The sequence below is a fragment of the Euprymna scolopes genome, chromosome 5 (genome assembly GCF_053919585.1).
Source record: "Euprymna scolopes isolate OS-2025 chromosome 5, ASM5391958v1, whole genome shotgun sequence".
In the NCBI taxonomy this organism is placed as follows: domain Eukaryota; kingdom Metazoa; phylum Mollusca; class Cephalopoda; order Sepiida; family Sepiolidae; genus Euprymna; species Euprymna scolopes.
Window position 1 is genome coordinate 171036265 of NC_136486.1, and position 17280 is coordinate 171053544.

Below are 17280 nucleotides of genomic sequence, written 5' to 3' on the forward strand. Positions count from 1 at the left end.
GGCATTAAATAACCCGAAAAGGGTTGATATGCCGTAAAACAAAAACAACCAACCAACCAACTAATACATGTGATCGAAATATCCGATTCAATTGTAAATGTTCTGGTTAAACAATTTAACAAGTTTTATTATAGCTGCAATGGAATCTGCTCCAATTAACTTGTACAGCTCTCTTCAGGTATATTTTTATATAAAGGTTTTTTTTTTAAGTGAAGTGTTATTCTGGAGAACATTTTACATCTGTCAGGGATGTCATTACTGAATATTAGGAATAATAGAGGTCCAAGGATAGACTCCCTGAGGCGGTCCCGCATTTATATTATATTGTTTAGATGTGCGATCGTCGAGGGCAACCTGGATTTTTCTCTTATCTAAGAAGGATTTAATTATGTTAAGTATTTTCCAGTGATACCGTATGATCTGATTTTCCTGAGAAGACCTTTGTGGCATACCCTGTCAAATGCCTTAGATATATCTAGAGCTACTGCTCTACGGTCCCTTGCATTGTCCAGTGAATAATCTCTCTCTCTCTCTCTCTCTGTCTATATATATATATATATATATATATATATATATATATATATATACCTATATATATATATATATATATATATATATATATATATATATTAAACAAATATATATACGACGCGATTAAAAGCTTTTTAAATATTTATAAATGCCTCTTATATGCAGCCGTTGTTCCTCGGAATCTTTACTCGGGAAACGTAGCGTTTGATCTTGATCTTTTTCATACGTTACCCTGAAAACAGGGCAAAAAGAAAACAAAGACATCTATTACTATGCTGACATAGATTGCATCAATGCTTATTCGTGTATGGGTATATATGCTTATATTCTTATATAAAAACTGGATGCTATGTATCTCAGTTTAAGTTTGAGTTATGTAAAGATATCATCAACTTCTATTGTTCTTATCAGCCGTAATTCGAAACAATCCTCAAGTGACAATCTTCTACTAATTCTCTATCTATAAAGCTCATCTTTTATAATATTAACCAATTTTTATCAGATACAATGACTTCATCCTCGTTTTTGTCTTTCTCTTTTTATCTCTATTTCTTCCTCTCTCTATTTGATAGATAGTCGTTTTATAATAGCCACATATAATTAAGAAGGAAATGACTAACACGGTTCAAACAGTCACAGATAAAATGGGGAAAATTAGTTCTATTAGTAATTCTATTAAACACCAAACAATTAGTGGTAGCGAAAGAGAAGGGTGTGTACTGAAAAGAAATAATGTGGAGTTCATGTTTTATTGGTATATTTATAGTGTTTTCTTCGTGGATTTGCAAACGCATCTTAACTAACTCAGATAAAAGTAAAAACCTAACCGTGTATATTTGCGTATCGTGTTTAAAATTAACATTCTGAAAGCCCATCTTAAAACATGACACATTCATAATTATTTATTATCACGGTAGCTCCGGCCGTCACTTATTAGAACAAATGAATCAATAACAATCAAAATGTTATTTTTTGAAAATTTGTGAATTCGCATGGATGAATTATTTATTGGTAGAAGTGAATTATTCAATTAAAACGAAAATGATTATATCTAATACACTTTTGTATCTCTTTATTTTTATACATCATTCCTCGTGATTAAACCAACTTCCATTTACAATAGTTAATCATCAAAAATACAATTGACAGCCGTTGTCATCGAAAACAAAATGATGAAACGAGGTCGTTAATTTACAGAATCACTAAACATTTTGTGATGTATCTGGCTTTATTTAAAATGCCAACACAGTTTTTAAATACTTCATTAAATGTAGAATATTTATATATTTTTTATATAATCAACTATCTGCAGTTAATAAACAACAAAATAATACTAAATCAATAACATACAAAATATTTTTTAATAACTAAACAATTTTCGCTTTACATATACATATATATAAATATGCTCACTATCTCAGAAATGTCTAAAACAGTCTACATATCAAATACTATGCTACATGTGCAATATTATTTGGGTAGACATTTAGCATAATACCCGATTGGAAAAAATAATTAGGTTAGTTTCTCTAGTAAAACAAACGAAGCTCGTAGAATCACATATTTTTTCATATTTCATAATATTAAAAGGCAATCCGTTTCTGACCCGTTTCCCAACTCGACTAGATAAGTTCCCGAGTATTGTGTAAGAAATGCCTTTCACCTACTCGGTAATGTCGATCACGTTGTGATAATCGTAAAAAATCACCCTAAACTCTTGACCCCTGGCTGGAGAGCCATTACACAACACGGCATGCTATTATAAGAAGTCTGACTCGGAAGCCATAAGGGACCTCATCCAGGATGTTGTACTATGTTTTCCCTTCCTACAGAACACTGTGCAAATGAGGCTACTTAATTGACTAAAGCAGCTATTGAAGCACATTTTTACACCATGCAGGTATTAGTACGAACTTATTCCGCTTAATGGTTTAACTCTGGTTATGCAGTTTCCATCAATTCCTCAGATATATCAGGCACAAGTCCAGCACAAATAGATAAAAGTTTGTAGAAGCTAGAAATACTTTTAATCGTGAAATAGCCCCAGCCAAAAAGATAGATTCCGAAGTCAGCAAAAAACGCACCGAGTAGCAGAAATAAAGATCTCGGGATTCATGGATAAATTATAGCGGTGGAGTAAAAAAAATAGCCATTTAACAATTCTTACACTTTCCAACAACTTTGGGATTGCCTGCACAACAACCGAAGAAACAAATCTACTTACCCAACACTTAGCTGCCAGTATTAAACGAATATAATAATACCCCCAGAAACATAAAGTATGTTTGTGTGAACGTAAAAAAAGTTATTACGGAGTTAATAGAGAAGGAACATACAGACAAATGGCTTTTATATATTATTAAATATAAAAGATTAACAGATCACTTTTAGAACTGTTTTATTTTATACTTTCTACGGGTAAGGCAACACAAAATATAAGCAACTCCTGTTAAATTTTATGTTTTAGGTTCCACGTTAATAATTTTGCTAAGCAATTCGTTCAATCGGACAAAAACATTAATGCTTTTTTGTTCTTATTTTTTTTTTATTGCAAGAAAAACATTCGCGTAATTGCCGTGTCATATTAAGACGCACGTATTTTTTGTCGTTATTTGAAATTTATTCCAATATCGGACATGGGAAAAAATGATGATTACAGATTTCAAAGCGAGATAGAGAGGAAGAATGACAGAGAGAGAGAGAGAGAGAGAGAGAGAGAGAGAGAGAGAGAGAGTCACCATATTTGATAAAATTCTGTTTTTTTTTTCCTTTTTTTGAGTAAGCGAATCAAGTATCTCATAGTATTTTACTTGAATTACTTTGGGATATTATAATTTCACAAAAATTTAATAAATTTATTAACTGTTAGTTGTTGATTAATTAAAAAGATTCAACACAATTTTTATTCTTCAGCTAAAAATACATGACTTAGTTTGCACAAATTTCCGTTTAATTTGTCTTGTAATTGTACACAGCTGATTAAAACACTTTGCGTTTCACCTGCGGCTGGAGATATTTTCGGTCTTTCCAACAATATATAATAGCCATGATGTCAAATAAGGTTTTTAATTTAATATCGCATCTAGTAACAAAGTCCTATATACTTTTGAACAAAGGCCTACAATTAAAAAATAGAGCGAATATGAAAGTGTATACTCTTATATCTATTAACAGAGCATAATACGTATGAAAGCAGCCATAAAACCACATAAATGTGACTAATCCCTTCTGTTTAAGTTTAATGTACTTTCAATGCAAATAGCAAATTAGTAAAAAAAATGTTATATTTTATATTTTAAGGAAATTAACAATAGGTATTAAACACAGATTAATAAATATTTTCCCATTATTAAGGTGAAACATATTGAATACAATCACCTATTTGAATACAAGCATAATTATGATTTTACAGTGATTTGATACCTAAGCCGTTTAATACAGATCAGGTCTGGATCTCTGCATTACACTCTTATCTGAAAAATAAAACTATTTACTTTAATTTTTTTCTAGAATTCATCGATGTAATAAGTCTTGATGCAAAAAGAAAATAAGGATTCTAAACATAATGTTTAGTATGTTTTCTGTAAGAAGATTTCAACGATCTTGTCCCTGAAAATAAATTGAGTAGAGCTGGACATTTCTGTATTCTTGCATTCAACAATTAGCGTGATCCAGCCCCGGCCCCGGCAAAGTTACAACATATATCTAATTAAATGCTCTCCACTCCAAGAATTTTACACCCCCCTCGTTTCTCCTTTTTTCTGGGACTTTGCAACTCCATTCTCTAGACATGTACACACTTTTATAGCTTATCCCTGTATAAAATTTTGATTGCAGATTCCCCTAAGTCCAAAGTATCGTAAGTCTGCAATAACTGATGCCACATGCTAATTCATTTCGTCTAGCTTAGTAGGCACTATCTCATGAAATTTTCGAACACGATGTAAGGCATATAAATCGTAAGAATAACATTGTATATTGCATCCTAGGAGCAACACTATCAATATCGTGGCATCTATTGAGAAAGTAGTTCATAGTTTTTCTCTATGGATATTTAGTCCCCCAATTGCTACTAGTTGATACTGGGCTTATTCTAAAAAATCCTATGATATTCACATTGCATTCATTGTAACTGGTTATTAGCTGCACACAAATAAGATAACCTTCTCATCATGCAATTAAAAAAAAATTATCATCTTAAAGTCCGCCCGAGCTGATTGGCTAGGATCGAACAATTCTTTTATCCAGAATCCACTTTTTCATATATAAACGGATGCACGGGTTCCATTATTTATTTTTCGATTTTGAAGCATATTTACATTTCTTACACCATGTTATTTCCCTTTGTCTTGTTTTCGTTTGTTTTTTAAGGGGCGTTTTTATTAGATTTTTCTTCTTTTTTTTACATATATTATTAATTTTCTTCCTACGCTTACTTATGCTTCACTCATGATACTTTTCGTGTCAACTTTTTACAGCCTTTACAGGATCGTATTTTTTGTTTTCTTTTCGTTTTCCTTGACAGACAGACACATTGCAAAACTTTGTTGTTTTTTTTATAAAACACACATTTGTAGAAGCAAAGGCAAAAATAAAACTTGAAAAAAAAATTATTTTTTTATCATGTTTGATTCGACTAAATTGAGCACATTTGAAACCGCCATATTGCTTTTAAAATTATGGATTTCTAAAGTTTGAAAAATTGGCGTTTTTATGGTCGAATTTGTCGTTTTTCAATAGTCTGTAAAAGTTGGTTGTATACAAACATTTTTTGAAAGTCTTAATTTGGCTTTAAAAAGGCTAATCCGTCCAACTTTAGGAAGGCCAAATTTTTAATCAATACGGCGGTCTCGAATGGCGTACATCAAGGCTCATAAAAATTATGAAAAATAATAACAATACATTTTTTCTAGTTTTATTTCAGACTCTGGGTCTGGTAATGTGTTTTATATAAAATAAATCATTTTCTGATTTGTGTGTCTGTTAAAAAACCTACGCCGCTTATCTACAGACTTACCCTAAATTATATTGCTTTCTGTTAACTTCGTCTTTTTTGGACTAATTATCGACACTGCTCAGACTTGAACCGTTTTTAAATTAATAATTTTTTAAAGTTTGACCTTAGCTCCAGCTCAACAATTTCATTTTAAAATGACGAATTTCTAGGTTTTCGACTATGGTGAATAAGACATTGTCTTTAAATTTCGGCGGAGATAAGTAGATTTCGAGATATAAAAACATGCATTATACACTGTTAAAGAGTCGCCAAGAGCTTTTCTTCGCCCCCCCACTGCTACCCCTTCATTTTTTGGCAGTTATACTTTTGCGTGAGCTATGCTGACAACGAGCATGAAGTTTAAGTTTGGTAAACACTTTATCAAACTACTGTATAAAGTGGGATGGCTATTTCTAAATATTACGGCATAAGTATAATTAGAACAGTGATTGCGTGTCAACGAAAGCAACATTCTTAATGTTCTCCAAAACAATTTTGAATTACAAGAATTTGCAGTTAATATAATCAGGAGTACTAAACACATAACTATATTAATTATCATCTATCAATTTGAACGTTAACCACTTTCATATACATGTATTGGAGTTAATAAAGTGATACTATACATAAGAAAGAGGTGTTTAGTGTGTACTTAGTCAATAACTTCGACAGAAAAAATATATTTACTAAAAAGCATCTTAATCTATTAACATGGTCGCAATGGGTTTCCATAAAAACATCAAACTTTTTATTTCATTTTCACCGCCACAACAATGCATAGTGCCACTTTAATGTAGGAAAGCGTGAGTTCTGTTTGCATTACACTTGTACTTATCAGTATAGCCAGAGAAGCAGAGACACGGACAGGAACTCCAAAGTCAAGTAGTCCAAGGGAGGAAAGTATTAGAATAGAAGACTTTCTAGCATCTAAGGATCTCTATTATGTAAATGTGTAATTTGGGTGCTTGTCGTGTGTGTTTGAGGTATTAACGTCTAGGGGGTACAAAGGTTTGAATTCATTCGGAGCACTTACCATTAATATACGTGTAAAACAGGTAGTCGGATATAACGTTTCACCGGTCGGGCAAAGGCTGAAGCCTAGCCGACATTGCTGGGTGTATTAAGATGGATACTTTTTTTAAAAATTACATTTGGTGTAGGGGGCTACTATCAGTGACATAGGTATAAGGGGTACTGTGTAGGGAGTTGGCCAGAAAGATGTCGGTTCACGTTGCACTTGAACTTCTGCATGTCAGTACAGTTGGGGAAGCAGGGACCCGGAAGGGAATTCCAAAGTCTAGCTGTGCTGGGGAAGAAACTACTGGAATAGAAGGCTCTCTTACATCAAGGGATCTCTACTGTGAAGGGGGGATTTAGCTGATTGTCGGGTTTGTCGGGGTATTTACGTCGAGGGGACACAAGTGCTTGCAGTTCATCAGAGCATTCACCGTTAAAGTACTTGGAGAAAAGGCAGAGGGATGCAACATTTCGTCGATGAGACGAAGGCTGAAGTTTAGATGACAGTTCAGGACCTATCAGATTGGCGACTCTTTTTTGAACCTTGTCTAGGGGCGAGAGACTAGTAGCAGATGCACCAGCTCAAATATGGCAACAATACTCCATACATGGGCGAATGGTGGCCTTATAGCGGTATAGCATGCGTTTGGACGTTAGTACCTTCTAGTACGGTAGAGAGAACGTACCTTCTTCACAGCGTTCCTGGCGATACTCTCAATGTAATTGTTCCAACTCATGCTTAATGTGAACGTTAGGCCGAGGAGTTTAAACGATGTACTTTCAAATAAAGAGTCATTGGCCATTGCTATTATGGTAGAGAATATTTCTTGTAATTATTGAAATAAACGAGTATAGTCTTGGCAGCATTGAATGTGACCAACCATTTATGTCCCCATTCCACTACAGATCGGAGGTCATCCTCTAGTTTTTCTGCCATTTCTTTAGATGTGTGATCATTTGTTTTCCTGTCGTGTCAGTTATAGAGTATGGTGTCGTCAGCATATATACCCATACCACAGGAATTTTTTTCAGGGAGGTCATTTATGAATATTAGGAATAACAGAGGTTCAAGGATAGCCCCCCGAGCACTCCCGCATTTATATCATATTGTTTAGATGTACGACCACCGAGGACAACCTGGACTTTTATCTTATCTAAGAAGGATTAAATTATGCCATGTATTCTTCCAGTGATGCATATGATCTGATTTTACTTAGAAGACCTTCATGCCATACTCTGTCAATAGCCTTAGATATATCTAGAGCTACATCTCTACCCTCCCGCGCTTTGTCCAGTGACTGGTATATACGTTATGAGATTACAGTTAGGATGTATGCTGTTGAACAGGCTTGCCTAAATCCATATTGTTTGTCAGTCAGAAGTTTAGCATCTGTAAGGTGATGGACTAGAGCTTGGTTAATTATGGACTCAAATATTTTGGCGGAAAGTGGGAGGAGGGGAATGGGGCGATAATTTCTGGGTCTGTTCTTTCGCCAGAATTCTTGAAAACTGGTACTACAGAAGCAGTTTTCCAGCAGGCAGGAAAGCAAGCTTCATTAAGGCATTTCTTGTAAAGTTTGGAGAGAACTGTAGCTACTTCGGCGAACACTTTTTAATATCACAGCCGGGTTGAGATCAGGTCCACATCGTTTTGCAGTGTCACAATTTCTTATGATAGCATGCACCTGAGAAGTAGTGAGTTTCAGTTCGTCTAGTGTGGCGTCTGTCCGCAAAGGAAAGTCAGAGAGGGGGTGGTTTGCAGGGCCCAGTGTGGAGTTAGAGGCAAACCGACTGGTAAGCATGTTAGCCTTCTCAGTTGCAGAGCAAACGACCCCGTGATTGTTGGTTAGTGGGGGAATTGTTTATTGCCCATTATTTACTACACTTTTGTAGATTTTTCAGATATCGCGGGTTCCTAATTTTAGTTGTTCGATGCGTTTTTTGGTGGTTTCAGTAAATTTTCTCTAGCTGTCGCTATTTCTTTCTTACAGTTACTTCTGGTTTCTATATACTTCTGCCTGTTTGAACTGGACTTATATCGGTTAAATCTGCCGTACGTATGCTGCCTTTGCGCTATTGCGGCTGTACAGGGGTAAAGGTAAACCATTGGGGAGAGTGGGGCTGGCTATAAAATTTCCCTGTGGGGACATGTGCTTCAATTGCTGTTTTGAACCCATCTAAGTCGGGTGTATTGTATGCGTGTTAGTGGCAGATTGGGGAGTAGAGCAGATTGTTAGTTTTCAGGAGAGGATTACATTTACAGAATACATTAGGAGTAGAGTTTTGAGTGCCAAGTAAAGTTTAGCTAGAGAAGAGAATGAAAAAAAATTCCTTTGAATTTAACATGCAAATCAGACATAGATAGTCGTATTGGAGGCAAAACACATATTGGATATATATAGCAATCCAGCAGGGGTGATTGTACCGTAATGAGAACAACTATTAATAAATAGTGCATCGGGATTAATAATTAAATGCAGTCAGTTTGGTTCAGCTGAAAGCATTGTGTATCTATTCAGTAATAATCCTAGTGACGTAGCTAATGATATTGTATTTTAATTTCAAATATAATTGAAAGTAAGACTAACTTTATTCGATGGTTTGATTGGTTAGTAAGGAAGCGAGCATTTTCAATAAAAACGAGCTTATAGTAATAGTATTATTAAGTATATTACTTAATTAAAGTCCTAACTTCATCTAATGTAATAGAGAATAATTCTCGTGTTTTATCGCTAGTTTACTTGAATATAGCATGAGTGAGCAGTGTTTTGCCTGTTCGAATGGAAGTCTGGGTGCGGAGGTGACGTATCTCATCTTAAAAGTTTTGTAAGACAAGAAAAATATAGACAAATAAATAAATATACATAAATAAAACAAGAAAACCAAATATAATAAAGGCAACATGAAATACATTTGTTAGGAATTAAGATTAATTTTAAAATTAGTACTTAACGTATGTTTGGCACAGTGGTTCGGCGTCCGTGTTTTTGCGTGCTGGGGCATTGCCTTTTTATCCTTGCGTACGAGTGAGAGACTAGTAACCGATTCATAATATTCCATGCACAGGCGGATTGTGACTTTGTAGATGTACAGGAAAATCTCAGCGTAAGTGACTTTCTAGCACCATAGAGAAAGCTTACAGCAACCTTGGCGATGCCATCAGAATATCTGTTTTAATTCATGTTCCCTGTAAACGTTACGCTTAGGAGTTTGAATTAAATACTTTCATGCAATGTATAATTAGCTATGTCTCTCAGTCAGTGATTAAGTCTCTTGTAATTATTAAGAGAGGAAAGCTGATATAAAACAGTAACACACTCATTTAATCAATTAATTAAATGTCCTTATAGATGCACCGAGCATTACGTTTGCTGCTGTATATTTAAGTTTCTATAAAATCGATAGCGATTATAAAAAAATACTTACACATCTTTTTATCAACTCCTAAATTTATTTTATCATATTTAAATATGCGGAATGTAATGTAACCAAGTTGACTCGACAAATGTAAAAACTAAGAAAACTTGGGGGAAAATTGTTGTTTCGGGGACGTTGCCATTCGCAACATATCACGTTGTAGGGCAAAGAGGTTCTATCATTTAGTCAACGAATTTCTGACTGTTCCACATCTTGGCAAGAACTTCTAGAAAGTACTTATCCTGCCTTGATAGAGTTCAAAATAGAATTCGTAGCCTCGTAGGCGATGCCATTTTCGCTTCCCTGCAACCTCTTTCTCACGGACGAAAAGTTGCGAGTTTGCCTCTGTTTTATCGTTATTTTACGTGCTCGAGTCATCCCCAATTTATAGTCCTCCTTCGCCAAACTTTCACAAGAAACACTCGTCTATCAGAAAACACTAAATAATTCCCCCCATCCTTATCTGTGCCTAAACCTAAACGTAGATTCCATGAACAAACTTTTTTTCTTAACACTGCACACCTATGGAATTGTCTTCCGTTTTCCTGCTTTCCAGCTGATTACAATATGGTTGTCTTCAAGTCTAACTTAAACAAGTTTTTGATGAGCCGTTCCACTTAAGTTTACAAATTTACCGAATTTCCATTTACTAACGATTACTATATTGTTCAATTCTTTATAGTACACTCTGTAAACCTTATCCGCGAGTGGCCTATTGACCTTGATAAGTGGTGATGCCTATGTAAAAAAAAGTGTGCAATGAAAATGTAAATATTCCGGCTTCTAAACATCTGAAAGGATGATCGCACTTACTACTCAAAAACACAACTATTTGCTGGCTAGGAGATTTGTTCCCATACGCAACATACATATAGTGCATGTGTATCCGGAATATTTCATTTTCTTTTAATCATAAAACTTCTGTATCTTGGCATTCGAAAAATCATTATTTGTGGATCTATCACTGAAGCTTGTATATTAAAGTATTAGCTTGGTGCAAAAATAGTGCCATTTATTGACGTCTATATATCTGATAATATGCGACATTATTTTAGCGCCAACCTAATATTCATAACGATTCACTAAGGTAAACTTTACATCTTTGATCGTTCAATTCTCTATATAGCTATCGAGAAACATTTTAAAATGTTATCTTTCCGCCCTTTCTAACTTAATAATGCCACTATAAAACACTGCGATATCAGAGTATACATTATGAATGATACATGCTATAAAGCGAGTTCCTGCAAACCAAGTGCAGCGGTAATACAAGGATATGACGACAGCAGCATAATCAGCTGTATTAGTATCAGTTCGAGAAAGAAACGCCTTTCTCAGCTGGAGCAGTAGCCAAATCATATGAGCATCAACAAGCAAAACTTATTTACTCCAGAAATGCATCATCATCATCATCATCATCATCATCATCATCATCATCATCATCATCATCATCATCATCATCATCATCCAAACAGATCCTCATGTGTGCTTACAGATAACTCACAGTCTTCCCATACTGCAATCAATATCATCCATATTAAAAGACAGCTTTCTATATAGGACAATAAGCATGCCCAATCGTTTTTTTTTTCAAATAAAGGACAATTGTATAGTGAATTATTTATTATCTTAAAATAATATTCAGTAAATATTGTCTCTACAACAAATTCATGTATTGCTAAACTGTCATCTCCACGATCACTATAATCATCATTATAATGAGCGAGAGAAACGGCCGCAGATGAATGGTATTTTCCTATCTATTACTAATAGTATAAACAATCGTATATGTGAAAAGCCTGATCATCTTTTAGTTTTAATCGCATACATACAATTATCTCTTTCTAAAGACGTGATTATTTCGAAGGGAAGTAAAACATATTATCTGCTAGACCGGTCCGAGTAAGATGGACTTTTTTATTACATTTTTCTTACTTTTTATACGTGTTTCCTTATTCAGGGTACGCTGGACTGTTTGACTTCATAAGCTATGACATAATTTTACATGTGTCTGTGAACGTTCACGTCTCAATTTTCTTACGAGAGCTTATGTGTCTACTAGACAATATACTTTTCCAAATTATCATATATTACCTAATTACACACAAACACACACACATACTCACACACATGCACATATATATATATATATATATATGGATCTAATATCAAATAGATATACACACATACACACACACACACACACACATATATATATATATATATATATATATATATATATATATATATGTGTGTGTGTGTATATACATGGATCTAATATCAAACACATGATGCAAATATTCTTCGAATTTGGTCGGTTTTATGTGATCATGTGCATTTATTTTTCTTTTTTTTTAGTTGAGAAGCTCTTCCGTTCTGTAGAGTGTGTGTGATGTGCTACCATAGATGGTAGTGTCGTCAGCAAAAATGTCTACGAATGATGTAAGGATGTGATTCGGAAGATCATTAATGTAGATCAGGAAAAGAGTTGGGCCCAGGATGGACCCCTGAAGGACTCCAGCATTTTTACTGTGAGCTTCTGATTTTTGCCCATTAACTACTACTCTTATGAACCTATCAGTGAGAAATGATTTAATAATTGAGAAGACATTTCCAGCTATACCATAGCTGGAGATCTGGTGAAGTAAACCTTTATGCCATACCCTATCAAAGGCCTTTGATATGTCAAGAGCAATTGTCCTAGAAAGGTTGCCTCTGTCGAGAGATTCGCTAATCCTATGAGATATAACTGTAAGCACATCTGCTGTAGATCTAAAATAAAAATAGAATAATACTCTGAACGATAAATGTCTGCATTTGATAGTTCTTTTGATACTTACGCTTTTTGGATCGGCTTTCCTTTTTATGCAAAACCTTTTTTTATTAATTAATCCGTCATTAAATATGATCTGATGTATCCTGATAATAAGATACTGCTCATAGAAAGCTGCACCATTCCTGCAGCTTTTTTTTCAGAACATAATGTAATCTGAAAATGAAGAAAAAGAAAACATTTTTAAAAACTATTATTAAAATGACAATCTTGTCAAACATATTTGCTTACTAGTTACTAAAGTAAATTATGCAAATAAAATTATAAAGTTAAAACCACGCATGTGGTTAAAAGTAAATAACCTTACCTCATGCATCGTGCGGCTCGTGTTAGGAAAGGAAAAAAGAGAAAAAAGTCGCCGTCCCTTGTATTTATGGACTGAAAATCATGTGATGTGACGAGAGGGGGGAGGGGTATGCAAATGAGATGTGATTGGGTCTTTCTATAAAATAGCCGTCTTCTTTGTTTTGAGCATCAGTGTGGAAAGTGCAGAGAGAAGAGAACAGTTGGATTTGAGTTTGAGACTTTTGATCTGAGGTTAAGTTCAAATATAACGTCAAGCTATTTCGGCACAGTGACAAAAATGGGTGACCGAGTAAAATTGGACAGCGATATCTTGAGGCCATTTACTGGAGAAGGTGACGTGGTTGCGTGGTTTAACAAGCTGAAGTTGGTGGCAAGGCTGCAGAAGATCGAGGATGTAGCCACGTTAATACCAATTTATTTGGAAGGAAGTGCTCTAGCGGTCTATCTAGAAATGGGAGAGACGAATTAGGCCATTTCTAAGAACATTGAAAACCGGTTAAAGACCGCATTTCCGAGAGCGCGTTTGAGGCTTACAACAAGCTCAAAAGAGTCACCTGGACTGGGGAGTCTGTGGACGTGTACGTGGTAGAGATAAGGCGACAAGCAGGATTGGCTGGATATGGGGGACGCTGCCTTGAGATGACTGTAAAGCTGGCGCTTGTAACTGGTTTCCCTGATCACATATCCATGGAACTGCAACCACTTACTGATATTGAAACCATGGAGCTAAAGGAGATTCTAAGGCATGCTAGAGATTTGGCGAAACAGTCCGGTGAGCTGAAGGCGGTCGCGGCTGCTGTGGCAAGCTGAAAGGAGCGACCAATATAGAAGCAAGGCATTGGGTTTACCGGTAAATGCTTTCGATGTCAAGGACCACACCTGATGAGAGACTGTAGGGAGCCACGGCCAGACATTATCTGCTTTCGGTGTGGCCAAGTAGGGCACATTAGCAGGAACTGCTCTTCGCTTCCGGGAAACGAATAAAGGGGTGCTATTGCGCCAGTAGTCACCTCTTTTATACGAACAGGCGTATGAAAGTTTGTTGCCATAGTTAGTGATCACAATCAATGGAAAAGGGCTAGAGCTCTTGTTGATACTGGATGTACAACAACACTTATTACTACGAGCGTCGCCAACTCTTGGAATGGAACTAGCAACGTTAGAGCGGTGGATGACAGAGAAGTGGAATGCTGTGGAGAGGCCGATGCGGAGATTGTAGTAAGGAATATGCCATTGCGACTAAGAGTGATCGTGCTGGATAGACTGGTTGACGGGGGGATGTGGAGCTCGGTCTGGACGCGATAGACCGACTGGGAGGAGCTACTATTGCTAAAGTCCAGGGGAAGTTTGGCAATCAGAGTGCACCGGGAATAACAGGAGGTGTAACCAGGGGTGATACCAACCAACCGTCGAAACCCCGACCATGTCTGATTGAGGATGATGACTTTCGAACCTGCTTCAATGGCGAAAAATGGATGGTAGAATGGCGATGGACCGCGGAGACACCTGTATTGACGAATCGGGTTAGCTGCCACAAAAGCACACTGAAAGGAGCTGCGGATCCGCAGTTTGCAAAAGAAGTTGAGAGATCATAGATGAAGGAATATTGATGCCATGGTCAGGGAAAGTTGAAGGAATTTTGCCAGTCATGGCTGGAGTCCAACCTATTTAGAAGAAAGTTAGGCCAGTGTTGGATTTCCGTGAGCTGAACAAGTTTGTCGCTTGTCACACAAAGGACGGAATCGCCGTGTGTGAAGAAGTCGTAAGGAAATGGAGGAGGGTGAAGCAGGCAACTAAAATTGTGGACCTGAAGTCAGCCTACCTCCAACTTCATGTCGATGAGAAATTGTGGAAATATCAATTGGTAGAGTACAAGCTCAAGTTTATTGTCTGACCAGATTAGGATTTGGTCTGAACTCCGCACCAAAGATAATGACGGCAGTTCTTAAGACAGTTTTGGCCAAAGACGATGCAGTGAAGAGAGGCACCTGCTCTTACATCGACGGTGTACTAGTCGACGAAACAAAGGTGATTGCTGAAAGGGTGAGAGGGCATATACAAATCATAGGGACTGACGACAACACCGCCTGAGTCACTGGAAAACGGAATGGCTTTGGGATTTCGACTACTGAACAATAAGACAGGAAAATTGATGTCTAGGCGAGGAAATGAGATCCCTGAAGCCAAGGTTGGCCTAGCCAAGAGAGAGCTTTTCTCTATATGTGGAAAGCTGGTTGGCCACTACCCAATAGCTGGATGGCTGCGAACTGCGTGGAGTTTTATTAAAAGGCAGACTGGGACAGACAGTTGGGAAGATGCAGTTGATCAAGAAGTGCTTCTCATGATACAAGAAGTCATTGCAGAAGTGAAAAACATGGACCCTGTGAGAGGAGAATGGCATGTAAAGGAGGACCATGAAGGGGTGATATGGACTGATGCTAGCAGTGTAGCATTAGGAGTATTATTGGAAATAGGAGAAGTGGCTGTTGAAGATGCTGCTTGGCTACACAAAAAGGATGATAGCGCCCATATCAATGTTGAGGGACTCGATGCTGTGATGAAAGGCATCAATCTGGCTCTAAAATGGGGGGGGCTACAGATAGTGAACGTTAAAACAGACTCTTCAACAGTGGTGTCGTTGATTACATCGGAGCTGTCTGGTGATAAGCAGATCAAAACACAAGTAGCAGCGGAGACGCTTATCAAGCCTAGACATGGAGCGCTGGGAGACTTGGTTAGAGAATTTGAACTAAAGATAACTATTACCTTAGTTCCATCACAATAAAAAATAAAGCAGATGGGCTGACAAGAGTCAAGAAAGCCTGGCTACACAAGCAAAGAGGCGGGGCTCCAGCATTTTGTGCAGTAGAGAATTTAACGTCAGTTTAAATTAAGAAAAAATCATAGAAAAACTAATTCAATTTAAAAAAAAAAATCAATAACAAATTTTGATGACCAGGCAGATTTTGTGTGTGATATAAAGGATCTTAATAGTAACATGCGGAAATCGGTGGCTAAAAATTTAGAAAAGTAAAAAAAAAAACATACAAAATTAACAATGAGCATGTTATGAATTGTAAATGGGTAAATATTCCTGAAGGTCATTCGTCATCTGTAGTCCCCATTCATTTTCTGCGAATGTTAGTCATGGAGTATCAACACGTGACGAGACACCTTTCACGGGAGAGCAAAAATAATTGCGCTATATTGAAAATGTATATTTAATGTTAATTGTAAAAACATATGATTAGCTAAAGAATTCCAAGAGAAAGACAAACCTATTCACTCGTATGGGCTCACTCGTATGGGCTCATCGATTCATTATAAAACCGCCATATTTATGCTCAGTTGGGAAAATTATCGCAACCAACAGCAGGTTATATACTGTCTAACTTAACTGTCGAAACATATCGGAAACATTTTTTATAGTATTCAGTTTCATATACAATATATTTTTCTCTACCTAAGCCCGTTGATCTAGACTCTCTTTGTTATATTCTATGAAGAGCAACACACAGTTTTATGTAGCAGATACATCTTGATGAGTCTATGGAGGTTAAAAATAGAAAAGCTTAAAACTATTTTTTATATTTTTAGCTCTTCGATCAAAAGTTACTCGGAAAAATAGTTAAGGCAAACAAAAAAGATCACGGTGTACATAAGCATTAACATTTTTCAGTGTGTTTTTTTACAAAAAGGATCACCACATATAAAGGCGCAGATGCCACTCAATTATAAGGGATAAGGGTGTACAGTGCTTAAAGGACAACATTATATTAATCTTTAAAGTGTAAATTTGGTAAAATTTGATTACTTTAGGCGAAGGGCTCATAAAGTAATTGTTCACATTAGACTTGAAGACGACAAGCAGGTATACCGAAGAGAGTTCCACAGGTGTACAGTTCTAAAAAAGAGCTTGGTTCATGGAATCTACGTTTAGCTTTAGCCACAGATTAAGAGTGGGGATATTATTGACATTGTTTTCAGCCAAATGAGACTTTCTCATGAATGTTTGGAGAGGGAAAACCATGGATTGGTGCTCGGACGAGCACCTACTCTGACTTTGTCGGTCTGGGATCGTACTACACATCGGATTATTTAGAATTTACATTTAACATTCACACTGGAAATTAGAAGATTGTAAATAGTTAAACACATATAAACAGTTTATATCCAAACA

General features: G+C 36.2%; 1 protein-coding gene across 1 annotated transcript in view; it reads right to left on the minus strand.

The window, feature by feature from the left end:
* The window catches only part of LOC145277039 (uncharacterized), a 655864-nt gene that overhangs the window by 63617 nt on the left and 574967 nt on the right, over positions 1–17280 (minus strand). The window contains exon 4 of the mRNA XM_080128672.1: positions 12802–12950. The gene's annotated coding sequence lies outside the window, so the exon portion shown is untranslated. The remainder of the gene's footprint in view (positions 1–12801; positions 12951–17280) is intronic.